The sequence below is a fragment of the Megalopta genalis genome, chromosome 13 (genome assembly GCF_051020955.1).
Source record: "Megalopta genalis isolate 19385.01 chromosome 13, iyMegGena1_principal, whole genome shotgun sequence".
NCBI lineage: Eukaryota > Metazoa > Arthropoda > Insecta > Hymenoptera > Halictidae > Megalopta > Megalopta genalis.
Window position 1 is genome coordinate 12,939,273 of NC_135025.1, and position 12,818 is coordinate 12,952,090.

The window sequence follows — 12,818 nt, forward strand, 5'->3', positions numbered from 1 at the left end:
TTTATCACAGTGAGAGAAAATAATAATAATGTAGCAATCACGCAAGGGGGGATGCAACAGAAAAGCTTAGAGCTACAAAAGGGAAAGAAACTTAAATACAAAAATTAGCGAGAAAAGAAAATAATTTTATGATCGCATTAACAAGGTTATTCGTCCTCTTCAACAATTACCAAAAGCCGAAATAATTTCAAGAAACGTCGTCGAACTTTCGCGCGCGAATTCCCAAGATCTTTCGAACGGCCGGTGTATGAGTTATGTAAATTACGGAGAGGAGCGAGAGTGGCCGTTCACGAAATTATGCGAACTTCCGGCGGAAAGTTCCGCGAGATTCCCCCGCCCGCGTGGCCGATTGCCGGACGGCGAGGAGTTTAAGTCCGGCAATGGTTGAAGAAGAACGAGCGAGGGAGAGAAAGATAGAGGTTTGCGTCAACATCGTGCTCGCAAGGTCGTCGAAATTGCGAAAGTTGCCCCGGCGCCGTTGGTGAGCCGATGACTCTTGCGAATCACAAACTTCCACGACCTCGACATTCGCTGCTGAGACCGGAAGTTCTCGACTGCCGCGAGTTTTCCGACCGCGGACCCGCTAATGGGTTTCTTGATGGCGCCTATAGCCGAAAAAATTGGGTCGTGTAATAACGAGAACGGATTTATTATAGAATTCCAGCCTATTTTAATCTATCCTAATCTACCCTATCTTAAAGTAGACACTTCCAGTTTTCATTTAAGCTAAGTTGCATACAAATAGCTCTCCGGGAACGTGTCTAAAAATCCATCTGAACTCTTCCTTTTAAATCTTGTAAATTCCATGATGTCAGAGGTCGATTCCATCTGATTTTTTAAAATGACCTCGTCGTTCTATTGCGATCTAATCTACGCTGTCTCAAAGTAGACATTTCCTGCTTCCATTTAAGCCAAGTTTCATAGAAATAGCTCCACGAGAACGTGTCCCAAAATTCATCTGAACTATCGCTTTGAATTCGTGTAATTTTCCTCGTCTTTTCCTAGTTGTCAGAGGCCCGCGAACGGACTTATCGCATAACCTAATAACATTAATACGTGCTGCGACGCGTTAATCGAAGGCTTCGAACGTTCTCTGCAACGTAGCAAAAAAAAGTTCTGTCACCTCCCAGTCGCGTTGACGCAGTCCAGTGTTAATTTCATGCCTCACCTGGCCGCCACCTGGACACCATTGTTCTTGTCCTTACTCGCGTGCGGCTTCGGAAAGCCCTTTCAGCTTTCCAGACCATAATGGATCTCTCACCCCCTCTGTCTGCCATAATGCTGCAGGCTATGCCGCTAGAACAGAGCGTCTCGATTGCCTTCAAAGAATTTCGTTTCAGTTCAGCGACACTGAAATCCGAGCTGTATCGCGACGAATTTAGGATTCCGCGCGCCCTTGTCTTCCTTCTGCATACCTCCCGGCCCTTCTGGACGGTTCGTCGACCCCTTTTTAATTTCCTGTGTTTTTTCGGTTGTTTGACATTTCTTTCGTAGACCCGAGTCGGCTTTACATTCGAATCAACGACCTTTTATTCTGCTTGTTAGTCCTGCTTTCTTGCGGCCCGCAATTTGTTCGCGGGCCCTAGACCCGCTCGTGTTCCAGCCAACAGACCTGTCGGACTTTGCCTGCGCGTTTTTTCCACGAGTTTCACATTTTTCGCAGACGCTGGTCCCTCTCGTACACTCGAGTCAACCACCCAGCAACACTTCATTGTGCCTGTTAATCCTTGCTTTCTTGTTCTGCACGATTTTCGCGTGGACCATAGACGCTCCTGTTTTCTAGCTTGGCTGCGCAACAACCCCTCTTTTGTCATTTCTAACCCCGCTTTTGGCGCCGTTTGAATTTTTTCCACGGAACGTAAACGCTCTTTTTTCTTCAGTCAACCCTTTTGACGATTCTTTTCTGCTTTTATTAACCGTGTTCCCGCGAGTTCTACGATCTTTCTATGAAATGCAAACGTTTTTTTGACCTCGGGCCAACGATACTTTGACATTTTTATCGATCTCGTTCTCGCGTGACTCGCATTCTTCCATGAATTAAGCATTCCAGTGTCGCAGATAATTTATAATTTACTGTAACAAATCATTTTTATGTTCGTTTAATTCAACTTTTGATTAACTTAATTTTTGTTTAACCTAACCAAATTTTCGAATTGTCAACAATTTTATCGCTTCTCTGGATGTTCCTTTGTTTATGTTTTTCTAAGCTCAACAATTTTGTTCCAAGTCCCAGACTCTGGACTCAATACTTAAAATTTGAATAAATATAAATAAAAATTTATTTATGTAATAAATATAAATTTATTGTTATAAAGTATTTTAAATATGCCTCTGTATGAAATTAATAATTCTGAGTTACTAATTTCAGAAAATTCTATTCTTTAGAAAATTATCTAACCTGAATAGTTATACCTATTTCTAAAATTAAAACAAAACCTAATAAAAAGTACAGTCGATTTCCATTTATAAGATTGTTGAATATGAATGCTAAGTGCTATCAACTATATTGTATATTCGAAGCATTTGTAACAAAAAGCTATAATATACTATATGTATAACCTATAATATATAAAATATTTTACTATATTTTTTTTGAAAACTATAAATAATATTTCAATTGTTAAGATTTTATTTTGGGTTGCTTGTAACCAAATAATATTATTTAAGCCGAAGAATAAAAAGGGGTAAGTATTATCAATTATCAACATATCGTAGATTTTAAACATTTGTGACAAGAATGAATAGCTCTAACATAACCTCCAGAATTAGATTACAAGAATTTCAGAATTATAGTTACGTTATCTTTAGGTGTTGTACATTGCTAAAAAAAAATTGTAGCGTAAAACAATTTTTAACAAGAATTAACCCAACTTCGATCGACGATAGCTCCGCGAAAAATCATCATAGGATGATGATTTTGTCTTTAATTAAAGCTCGAAGCCTCCACTTCAAAATAATACTTCAGAATTTTACTTTTGATGCATTCTCACCCTTGTAACCCACTAAGTTTGAGGCTCTGATTTCGTGTCGAAACATTAAAGTACAACAACTGTGCGAAAAAAGATCGCAGCCGTGTTTCTTCTTTTTTTAAATTAAAAGGGAAACATTGAATTTCATTATGCTGCGAACAGCATTTCCGGAAACAATTGTACAGAGTCCGTGCATTTCGTCAAACTTGGCAATTTACAATGTGACAAACGTGGCAATTTTCAATATGACAAACGTGGCTTTACAACAAACTTAAAATCGAGGGAACAGTGTCTTAAAGTACAGGTTTCAAGCTTTAATTTTAAAAAAAGATCATCATCGTACGATGATTTCTCGTGGAGTTATCGTCAGTCAAACTTGGACAATTGGTACAATTTTTTTGAGCAGTATATTTAAACAAAATACGAAGAAAATCAACACAATATCTTTCAAAGAGATTACAACCATTATGCGAGCAACATTGCAATAAGCAATTGCACCAAACGCGGGCTAAAAAACACCAAGAGACGTGAGAAATTTAATTTCTCTTCTCAGCTCGCTCCGTGCACCCTCCCCTTCCCGTAACTCCTCGCAGCGTGCAACCTTTGCACAGTTCCCGCGCGGTGCAACCGGTTCTGCAAACAGTCAACGGGAAAATTTACTGCGCTCTAAAAACGCAGGCTTTTCCAATTTACCGAGCCGGCGTCTTCGAACGCCGCTCCGGCTCGAAACGAAACAAGAAGAAACACCAGCAAAAAGCAAAAAGGATCGCGGCAAACTGCGACACCGCTTGTGACCGTCGGGCCCGATGCAAAAGCTGAAAGAACACCGGCCGCCATTACGAATCCGTTTACGAGCGACACCGGAAGTCGGCAGGCTGTAGCCCAGCCCGATGCCAGCGACCCATTGTTTCCTCGTTTGCGAGCAGACCTCGTGTTCCCGGCAGCCATTGCACGCGAGAAACAACTCGCCCTGTGTCGTCCTTTCGCTTTATCCCCGTCTTTGTTCCATCGGCTTTCATCAGCGACCCGTAATGCTCTTCTGGGCCCCGGTTGCTGTTTCGAATCTCTCGATCTTCTCTGTATCCGCGGTCTCGCCGAGCTTTCATTAGCTGTGTAATTAACACGCCTCCAAAAGGCGATGCGACGCGAAACTGCGGATTTGCAAGCTGCTTATCGGGGATCACGCGAACCGCGAGTAGATCGCGGATTTTTGCCGGTGAAAGACAGCGGAGGTGCGGAGACGTTGAAAGCGATTCGTTGTAGAAGCACCTCTGGGAAGACGATGTTATAAAATGTTTAGGTGAATGTTTCTTTTTTGTAAAGACGCTGGTGAAATTATCAACGGAGGAAATCTGTTTTTATTTAACCTATGGTGATTGTTTGCAAAAAGGTTCTCCTTTTCCATTTCGAAAAAATGAACTTCGTTGGTTGTATCTCACATAACATACGATAAAATAAAATAAATCAAATAAAACGAGAGAAATAAAATAAAATAGAACAGAGAATAAAATACAATATATTAAACCCAAATAAAATACCATAATTTATACAAGAAATAAAATTGAAATAGTCTTTTGAGTCGTCGAGTGAATTGAAATATTCTTTTATGTCATCTCCAAATGTTTTTCTGGTTTAAATGAATATAACATAAGTACAAGTAATATTATCTAAATTGTATACAATATGAATATGGTATAAAATAATGTTAAATATTTATTATACTTGTTTATCGAAGCCAACGCTAAGAGAGTTAAAGTGGTTATTCGACTGTAGATCTTATGCGATTGCAAACGAATAGGTAACACATGAAAGCGTGTAAAAATTGGAAAGATTGTAAAACATAGTTGCACTGTTTCCTTATTAAAGGAATTTATTGAAACAGTTTATTAAAATTTAACCTTAAAAGGTTACACTTTTATTTAAATTCTATTCCTCGCAATTGAATAAAAAGCCTGACGTTTGATAATTAGCAATTTTAATGAATGACTCGAAATGAGCTGGAGAGATTGCAATTTTATTTAATTAGCTTTGTTAGGAATTCTTTCTGTACATGCTTCACAGCTACAAAGTAGTATAGCCAGTCACAAAAGTCTGTCGCATAATCTGAACATCGACGAATCGCCGAATCCTGGATTAAAATCGTCAATATTTAACCTGTAGCAACATTGTTAACAAAAAATCGTGGGACACTCTACCACAACCTATTCCAAAGAACTCGGCCTTCACTTTCACCCCGCGGAATTAAATTTTCCCTGCCACCCCTTTGCACCAGAAAACAGAGTGGTGAGCCGAGGTCAATTCTCGCTGGAAAAAAATTCAGACGAAACTCGGCAGATTGGAGTTTTTGAAAAATTGCACTGCAGGGGGAAACCTCCCCTGTGCAGCAGCCCCTGAAAGATTCATGCAGGACGTACCGTAACATCGGAGTGTACGCAAAAGTAATATTGTCAGCAGATTAGCCGGTGGTTCGTTTAAAAAAAAGAAGCAGAGCACTGTGACAGCGAACGGGGTAGTTTAATGGCGAAATGCTTGAAGGGGTTGAAGCGAGTCGGTTGAAACGAACGAGCAGACGCTGTATACGGTGGTGAAATATCGCCAAGTTTGTGTCAAAATCGTTGAACTTTTGACAGAAATGAGGTAGAGAGATGATTTTTGTTTTGGATTAAACTGTAAATGTTCTAGAATAAGGGTAAAATTATGGGAGAACGTCGCACGAACAATTTTCAATCGAAAATTGTTCAACAGAAATTTTCAATTTTCAATAATTGAAAATTTATATTTAATTTGATAGGTATCGGCAAGATTAATTTTGTTATTCGACAAAAGAAATTTCATTCATTTTTCTCTTGTAAATAGTTTTATATTAAATTTGATAGATGTCGGCAAAATTAATTTTGTTATTCGACAAAATAAATTTCATTCATTTTTCTCTTGAAAATAGTTGTAGAATCGTTTGGTTCGATTGTATGCACTGTATTTATTCGTATACATATAATGGAGAGAGAGAGAGAGAGAGAGAGAGAGAATATATATAAACATATATGTATACAAAGACAGAATCACAGAGAGCATTATAATTTTCGAAGGTTTGAAAATTTAGAACATGAGGATCCAAATAATCAGCAGTAATTTTTGAGTGCTTTTAAAATGTACACTCTTCCTATGTAATTCTATGTAATTCAGGAATTCTCCCTGTCTCTTTCCACTATACGTACATGAATAAACCCAATGCATACAGTAAAACTACATACATAAATGAGAAAACTTAATTAAACCATTTTCTTTTTCTCCAATTCTGAACTCCTAGAAATTTTGATGTGAGATTAAATTAAATGTTAAGATTTAAATTGAATATAAGAAATCACGTATAACAAATCAAGAGAAAAATCCAGTCGCACGACACAATGGATAAACGAAAATTTGATCGAAAACTATCAAATTTGGCCTAAACGTTCCACGACTGAAAGTTGTTCGTGCGACAATCCCTATAATTTTCCCTTATTCTAGAGAACGCTTTAAGTTTAATTTAAAAAACAAGTCATCTCTCTATCTCATTTCTGTCGAAAGTTTTGCGATTTTGACAGAAACTCGGCCATTTTTGCCGACTGCGCGCCAACCGAGGAACGAAGAGGGAACCGCGCGGACACGCGAGCAGCCAGCCGAGCACAGATGCATAATCCCGGGAATATTTTCCCCGGCGGAGGTCCAATTTACTCGCGCCGGACAGACCCGGGTCCGGTCGTCCTGTTTTTAATTAAAAATATCACTGTCGCCATTCATACGCGCGTATCTTCCGGAGCGAGCAGTTCCCGGCTCGCTGGAAATTTAAGAGAGCGAGGCGACGCGACGCGACGAGGTCGCGGGAATGCGACCGGCTCGCATTCCGCCGCGAACCATGCAACTTTGTTGCTCGAAGAACGGACGGACGCGTGCTCGTCTTCTCGCTTTTTAAGCTACTTTGACAGCCGTTCCTGTTAAACCCTCGGAAAATTGAAAAACTGCCAAGCGACCTCGTTCTTGAATTTCGGCGCCTGACGGTCGAACTTTCGAGCAGCACTTCAATCGAGATCTTCTTCTCGGCCGAAGTGGAACAGTTTTTATCTGATTTTCGGGCGCCGGGCTACTGGCGAGCCTCCAAGGCTTGCGTTGCTCCTCGGTGGGTCGTTCGCGACCCATCTCTAGAGTAGATACACTCGACTGCAAAAATAAATCATCGCATTTTGGCCAAAAAATTTACACTCTTTGAACGCCTATAATTCCGTTAAAAAGTATCATAAAATCATGACTTCTTTTTTAATTAAAAGCTTGGAATCTCTACTTTACGATACCGTATTCTAATTTTTGATATATAATAATAGTAAATTTAACTACAAATTAGATACAAAGTAATGTTCTGAATCTGAGGGCACATTCGTGACACCGAAAAAAGTGCACAGTTTAACGGCCTCTATGGACGTGGAAACATTTTTCTCGAGCATGCTGTTTAAATCATCATAAAGTTTCGACTTTTCTCTTTAATTCGAGGGGCGAATGAAGTCGCTGCGATTTCTTCTCGTAATGTTACAGCACTTTGAATGATAAATGTGCCGTTGATTATTCAAACGATAAGTGTAACTATTCGTTTCAACAGCAAAGCAATATGGCGGCGCGTTGACCCGTTAACTTTGGACACGCGTACCTTTTGAACCAACGAGTTCCGCACATTGAAACTTGCATTTTCAGTGTTTTCTCGACAATGTCTACGGAAATGTACTATAAAAAGCCAACAAATTTCGGTCCCCTAAAGAAAACGCTGAGGGTTAAATTCGCCATCGTAAGTGCTAATCAGCGTATCTCTGATAGAACTCGCATTGCAAACGGTTAATTGAAAGCACGGTTCAGCTCGTGATCATCGGATGCTAAACAGACGCGAACGATCGAAGCTGCTCTGCTTAGAAGGACAAAGAATTCTTCGCGACTAACTAGACCAGTAAAAGTAAAAGGATACGATCGCAGGAGATGTTACGCGTGCCAAAGGCTGGAAGGGTCTGCAATTGGTTGGCGGAACGCGTCAAGACCGACGTGTTTAAGAGCCGAGGAGCATTTCCATCGGGAACGAAGTTTCGTTTAAGTTTGGAGGGCGGCGAGGCCCGACGAGCCCCGGTGCCGGAACAGCGGTGCGAGGAACAAAGTGGAAAGTGGAAAAGTATCGTTGGAAACGCGGCGCAGTTAACGTCGTTAAGCATCCGGATGGCCGGGTTATACTTAGGCCGGTCCCGGAACTACGGACAATCTTCTTCGAGGGTAGTTAAAGGGAAACTACGGGAAGACTCGAACTTCTCGAGAGCAGCGCAATTATCTCGTTACGCGATACAATGGCTACGTGTTCCCATCGACTTCTACTTTTCGTCCGTCGACGACGCAATACCGGAGTCCCGCCGCTGCGTCGACTTTAATCTCCTCGTTATCTTCGCTAATCCGATTATTCGCCAGCGAATACCATTTTTCGCGGGCGCGTTTAATAATCCAGCGGGATTCGAAACTCTTTCTAAGCGACGCGATTTTTGCCCCACTTTGCAAACGATTCGAGGGAGGACGTTCTCAAGGAAGATGAAACTTTGAAAGCATTGCGTATCGACAGCATTTTCCGCGCAGATTCGAATCGCGTGCAAGTTGTTTCGCCAACAAATTTCTTTTTGATAGTAACAACGTTTCTTTTTATGCGAGAACGTAATCGGGTCGCGGTGTTCGTATCCAATTCTCATCGACATCGTGCACGGTGCAGTAAAAATTTCACGTCGAAAACTTTATCGCTGTCCGAGTTCTTTCAATTTTAGTAGTATTTATTGGTACTGCGGCCGTCTATGCATCAGAGTTATGCAAAATTCTATTTCTTTTTTTTATTCGAATAGGTTATACAAATAGAATCTCATTCGTATAAATTTTTATCAAGATAAATTTTTATTCGATTCGACATTTTTTTTTCGATAGCGTCGAATAAAATTTTATTCGTTTGCCTATCTCTCCGTCCGTCATCCGAACAAACTCTGAAAACTCGAAATTTAAAACAGAACTAAAAACATAAGGAGTATTGTAAGATTACCATATCATTGCTTTCAACTTATCCAAATTATTGATAAAAGAAATATATTTATATTTCATTGTTTCTCCTAGAAATTAAGGTTATGTCAGTTTTATTCTGCATAAGGACCAGTAGCCTATTCATTAGTATACGACTCAGTTTTATGCTTTAACTTTAGATTAGTTTTAGTCTCACCCTTAATATTTCAGTCATTGTATATCATTCCGACATCTTGAACCTTATTAATGGACTGCGAATCTTTATACAAAATAAAAATTGCATCTACTGCAGAAATCAAGAGTCAATTAGGAGCATCGTTTTTCCTTTAATAAGAGGAACATTTTAATTTAATTTCCTTTAATACAGATTTTCGTCATAAATGTATAAAATCCGCAGTCTACTTATTACGTACAAATAAGCTCGTGAAGCACGTTTAACAATAAAACGAATCAAATCGAATCTCTAAAATAAAGTGGAAAGCCAGAAACGTGTCCTGTTCACAGCAGAGATCGATCTCACGCCGAGAGCAAAGAAAACACTCCATGTTTCGAAATTTCGGAAATCGTGTCGAGAAAAGGCAACGGGTTTGAAACGCTCGAGACAGCACCGTCAAGGAGACGGCTGACGATAAAGCGAGTTAACGCGATAAAAATGTTTTTCCGCCTCTCGCCCCTCGCGCCGAGAACCGATGGCTGCACAGCCATCGGCGGCGAAATCCCCGGCAGTAAAGCTGTCGAAACTGGAGCGCGTCTGAACGCAATAGCCTCGCGGCCTTTTGACTTACGACGGCAATTTTATCGCGCGCCGAGATACAGCGTTGCTTAAATTCCGCTCATTTCCGACGAACGTTCCGGAACAAGCACGGCGTTCGCGAATTCTCGACTCTAGCATCGCTGTTTCTCCACTACCGAGCGCTACCGAGCGCTAGCGGACGCTACCGGACGCTACCAGACGCTACCGGACGCTACCGGACGCTACCGAGTGCTACCGAGCGCTACCGAACGCTACCGAGTGCTACCGAACGCTACCGAGTGCTACCGAACGCTACCGAGCACAACCTAGCGTTACCGAGCGCTAATGAGCGCTACCGAGCGCTACCGATTGCTTCCGAGCGCTACCGAGCGCTATCGAGCGCTACCGAGTGCTTCCGAGCACAACCAAGCGCTACCGAACGCTACCGAGCACAACCGAGCGCTTCCGAGCGCTATCGAGCGCTACCGAGTGCTACCGAGTGCTTCCGAGCACAACCGAGCGCTACCGAGCGCTACCGAGCACAACCGAGCGCCACCGAGCGCTACCGAGCACAACCGAGCGCTACCGAGCGCTATCGAGCGCTTCCGAGCACAACCAAGCGCTACCGAACGCTACCGAGGGCTACCAAGCGCTACCGAACGATAAAAATTGACAAAAAAAACTATACAGATAATGAATTGAAAATTTGGATCATAATATGATACAATTTTCGTTTTATTTCTATTAATTATCCACCCTTCAGTCGAGTAGTGATTACGGAGCCATTCAAAATTGTTTTGTCTCGCTTCAAAATAATTTGCACATGACCAAATTTGTTTATACACCGCACAACAAAATTATAGCACAGGAAAATTTTGGATAAAAATTGGACAACCTTGACTGACGACAACTCTGCAAAAAATCGTCATAGGATGATGATCTTTCTTTCAAATTAAAGCTTGAAAACTCCGGAAGAAAGTGTTGACAAAAAGTTTGGTCAACAAATTTCGGGAAATCTTTTGAGCTAAAATAACATGGTTTAAGGACAACCTTAAGATGATTGTACCAAGTTTTTGGTCAACCCTTTCTTTTCGGAATTATCAAAGCTTTTTATAAATAGACCTACAATGTTTTTGTTAACATTCTGAAAAAACTATGTACTATGATGCTTACCGAATTCGTCTCAGCATCTCCTAAACGATGGTTACGAAAAGATTGTAGGCCAACCTGTAAAAAACTGAAGGTAACCTTGACAACTCCGGAGGAAAAAAAGTTTGACAACAAATTTGGTACAATCATCTTGAGACTCTCCTTAAACCATGTTATTTTAGCTCGAAAGATTTCCAATCGAACCATCAGCAACAGAATAACTTAAGCTGATCGCGTTGCGTGGTCCACCCTGTATATAAATACTTATCGTATAGCATCGAAGAGTTGGACACGAGTGATTTGGGTCGGAGAATGTTTTGTGCCGCGTTTGGAGTGGTTTCTGCGTCGCCGCTCCGGTTTCCATAAAAGTTGCGTCGCTTTAGAGCCGGTAGACGCTGTCGAAAAATAATAAAACACGATGATCAATGAGTTCGAAACTGTTACGGCCTTGCCTTTTGCTTATTGAGTTACTACTGTACATGTTTATGCGTTCGCGACGCGGAACAGGCTCCGAAAAATAGGGAATTCCGCTGGATTCCAGCGGAGCTATGAATTCGAGACGGGCGCGGAGTTGTTGACCGAAGCGCGTTTTGTTTAGGAGAGTTGCAAATTGTTGCACAGCTTTGCGCAAACAGAGGTTTATCGCGGTGTATTGCCAGCTAGGAGTTTTATGGGTTTACGACTGAAGTACGAAATGGGAAACGATAAAGGCCTCGGAAGAATTTAGAAATACTGTCGTACTATCATCTGTTCGATTAAGCTTTCTATTTGATTGCTATTGTTTGTAATCGATGCTAGCGATTGTTATTTTGCATATACAGTCGTCGACAAATAGACAGCTTTCAAAACGGAAATACTTCTCTAAAATTGGACCAAATAATTTGATTCTGACCGAATCATTTTTTTACAGGATGAGACAACGAATGACAAAATATTTGCGTTCCATACAATTTGCTGAAATCGCAAGAAAAATAAAAGAAACCACGTTCTTCAACTATTTTGTCCGAACTGAAAGATAAAACTGAAAATGAAAACTGTAAGAAAAGAAGAGATTTTGTCATTCCCGCGTCGTAAATGTCCCGTCGAATAATTTCGAAAAAGCTGTCCTGAAAAATTACAGCACCGTCTGGATTTATTTGTAGCTTCATTAAAACCGAAGGACCCTTTGCCGTCGCAAGAGATTTGATTTGATCCAGTCGTCGCATGAATTGCTCAATAAATTTCCACTCCCTCGACGTCCCAGGTGGTACGAAGCACGGTGTGCGACTAGGCGCCATTATTTTCTCATCTTTTAGCCCCGGGGCGGCCTCGCAGGATCGATGAATTTCCTGACGTTTTGGTGCAACGCCGCTATCCGGCGGTATCAAAATGAAATTTTCACTGGAAATTTGAAAAATAAGAGCCTCGCAATAACACGCGTTGCAACGTGTTTCCTGCTTTAATCATTTTGCCATTGGAACGAGTCCCCTTGCAGTTTAAAATTGTTTGAAAATTTACGGAAACTTTTCGCTGTTAAGTTATTGTACTATTTGCTATTTAGACATACTACTTGCTATTTAGTGATACTGCTTGCTATTTAGTGATACTGCTAGCAAAACTCTTGAAATTTCTGAAAATTTTCCAGATTCTACAAATAATACAAAAGTTAATGCAATAAAACCCATAAAATTATTGATGCCTGATTTGTTACGAATTGTACTACTTGCATCGAAAAAGTAATTTCTGCCATCTAACTTTTTATTGACTTGTACTACTTACATAGTTCAGAGATTATTGCAGTAAATTCTCCCTAATTTTCCTTCAGCTTGTAAACGAAAATGAACGATTTGGAAAGAGGAGATACGATTATTCGAGGCTTGCAAAAATGAGCCGCGAGGCTCGAATAATCTCCTCTTCCCAGATTGTCC

The 12,818-nt window shown here is 40.8% G+C and overlaps 1 protein-coding gene across 4 annotated transcripts in view; it reads left to right on the forward strand.

Moving 5' to 3' along the window:
- The window catches only part of LOC117224855 (uncharacterized), a 548,263-nt gene that overhangs the window by 495,737 nt on the left and 39,708 nt on the right, over nt 1-12,818 (forward strand). The gene's annotated exons all lie outside the window — the stretch shown is intronic.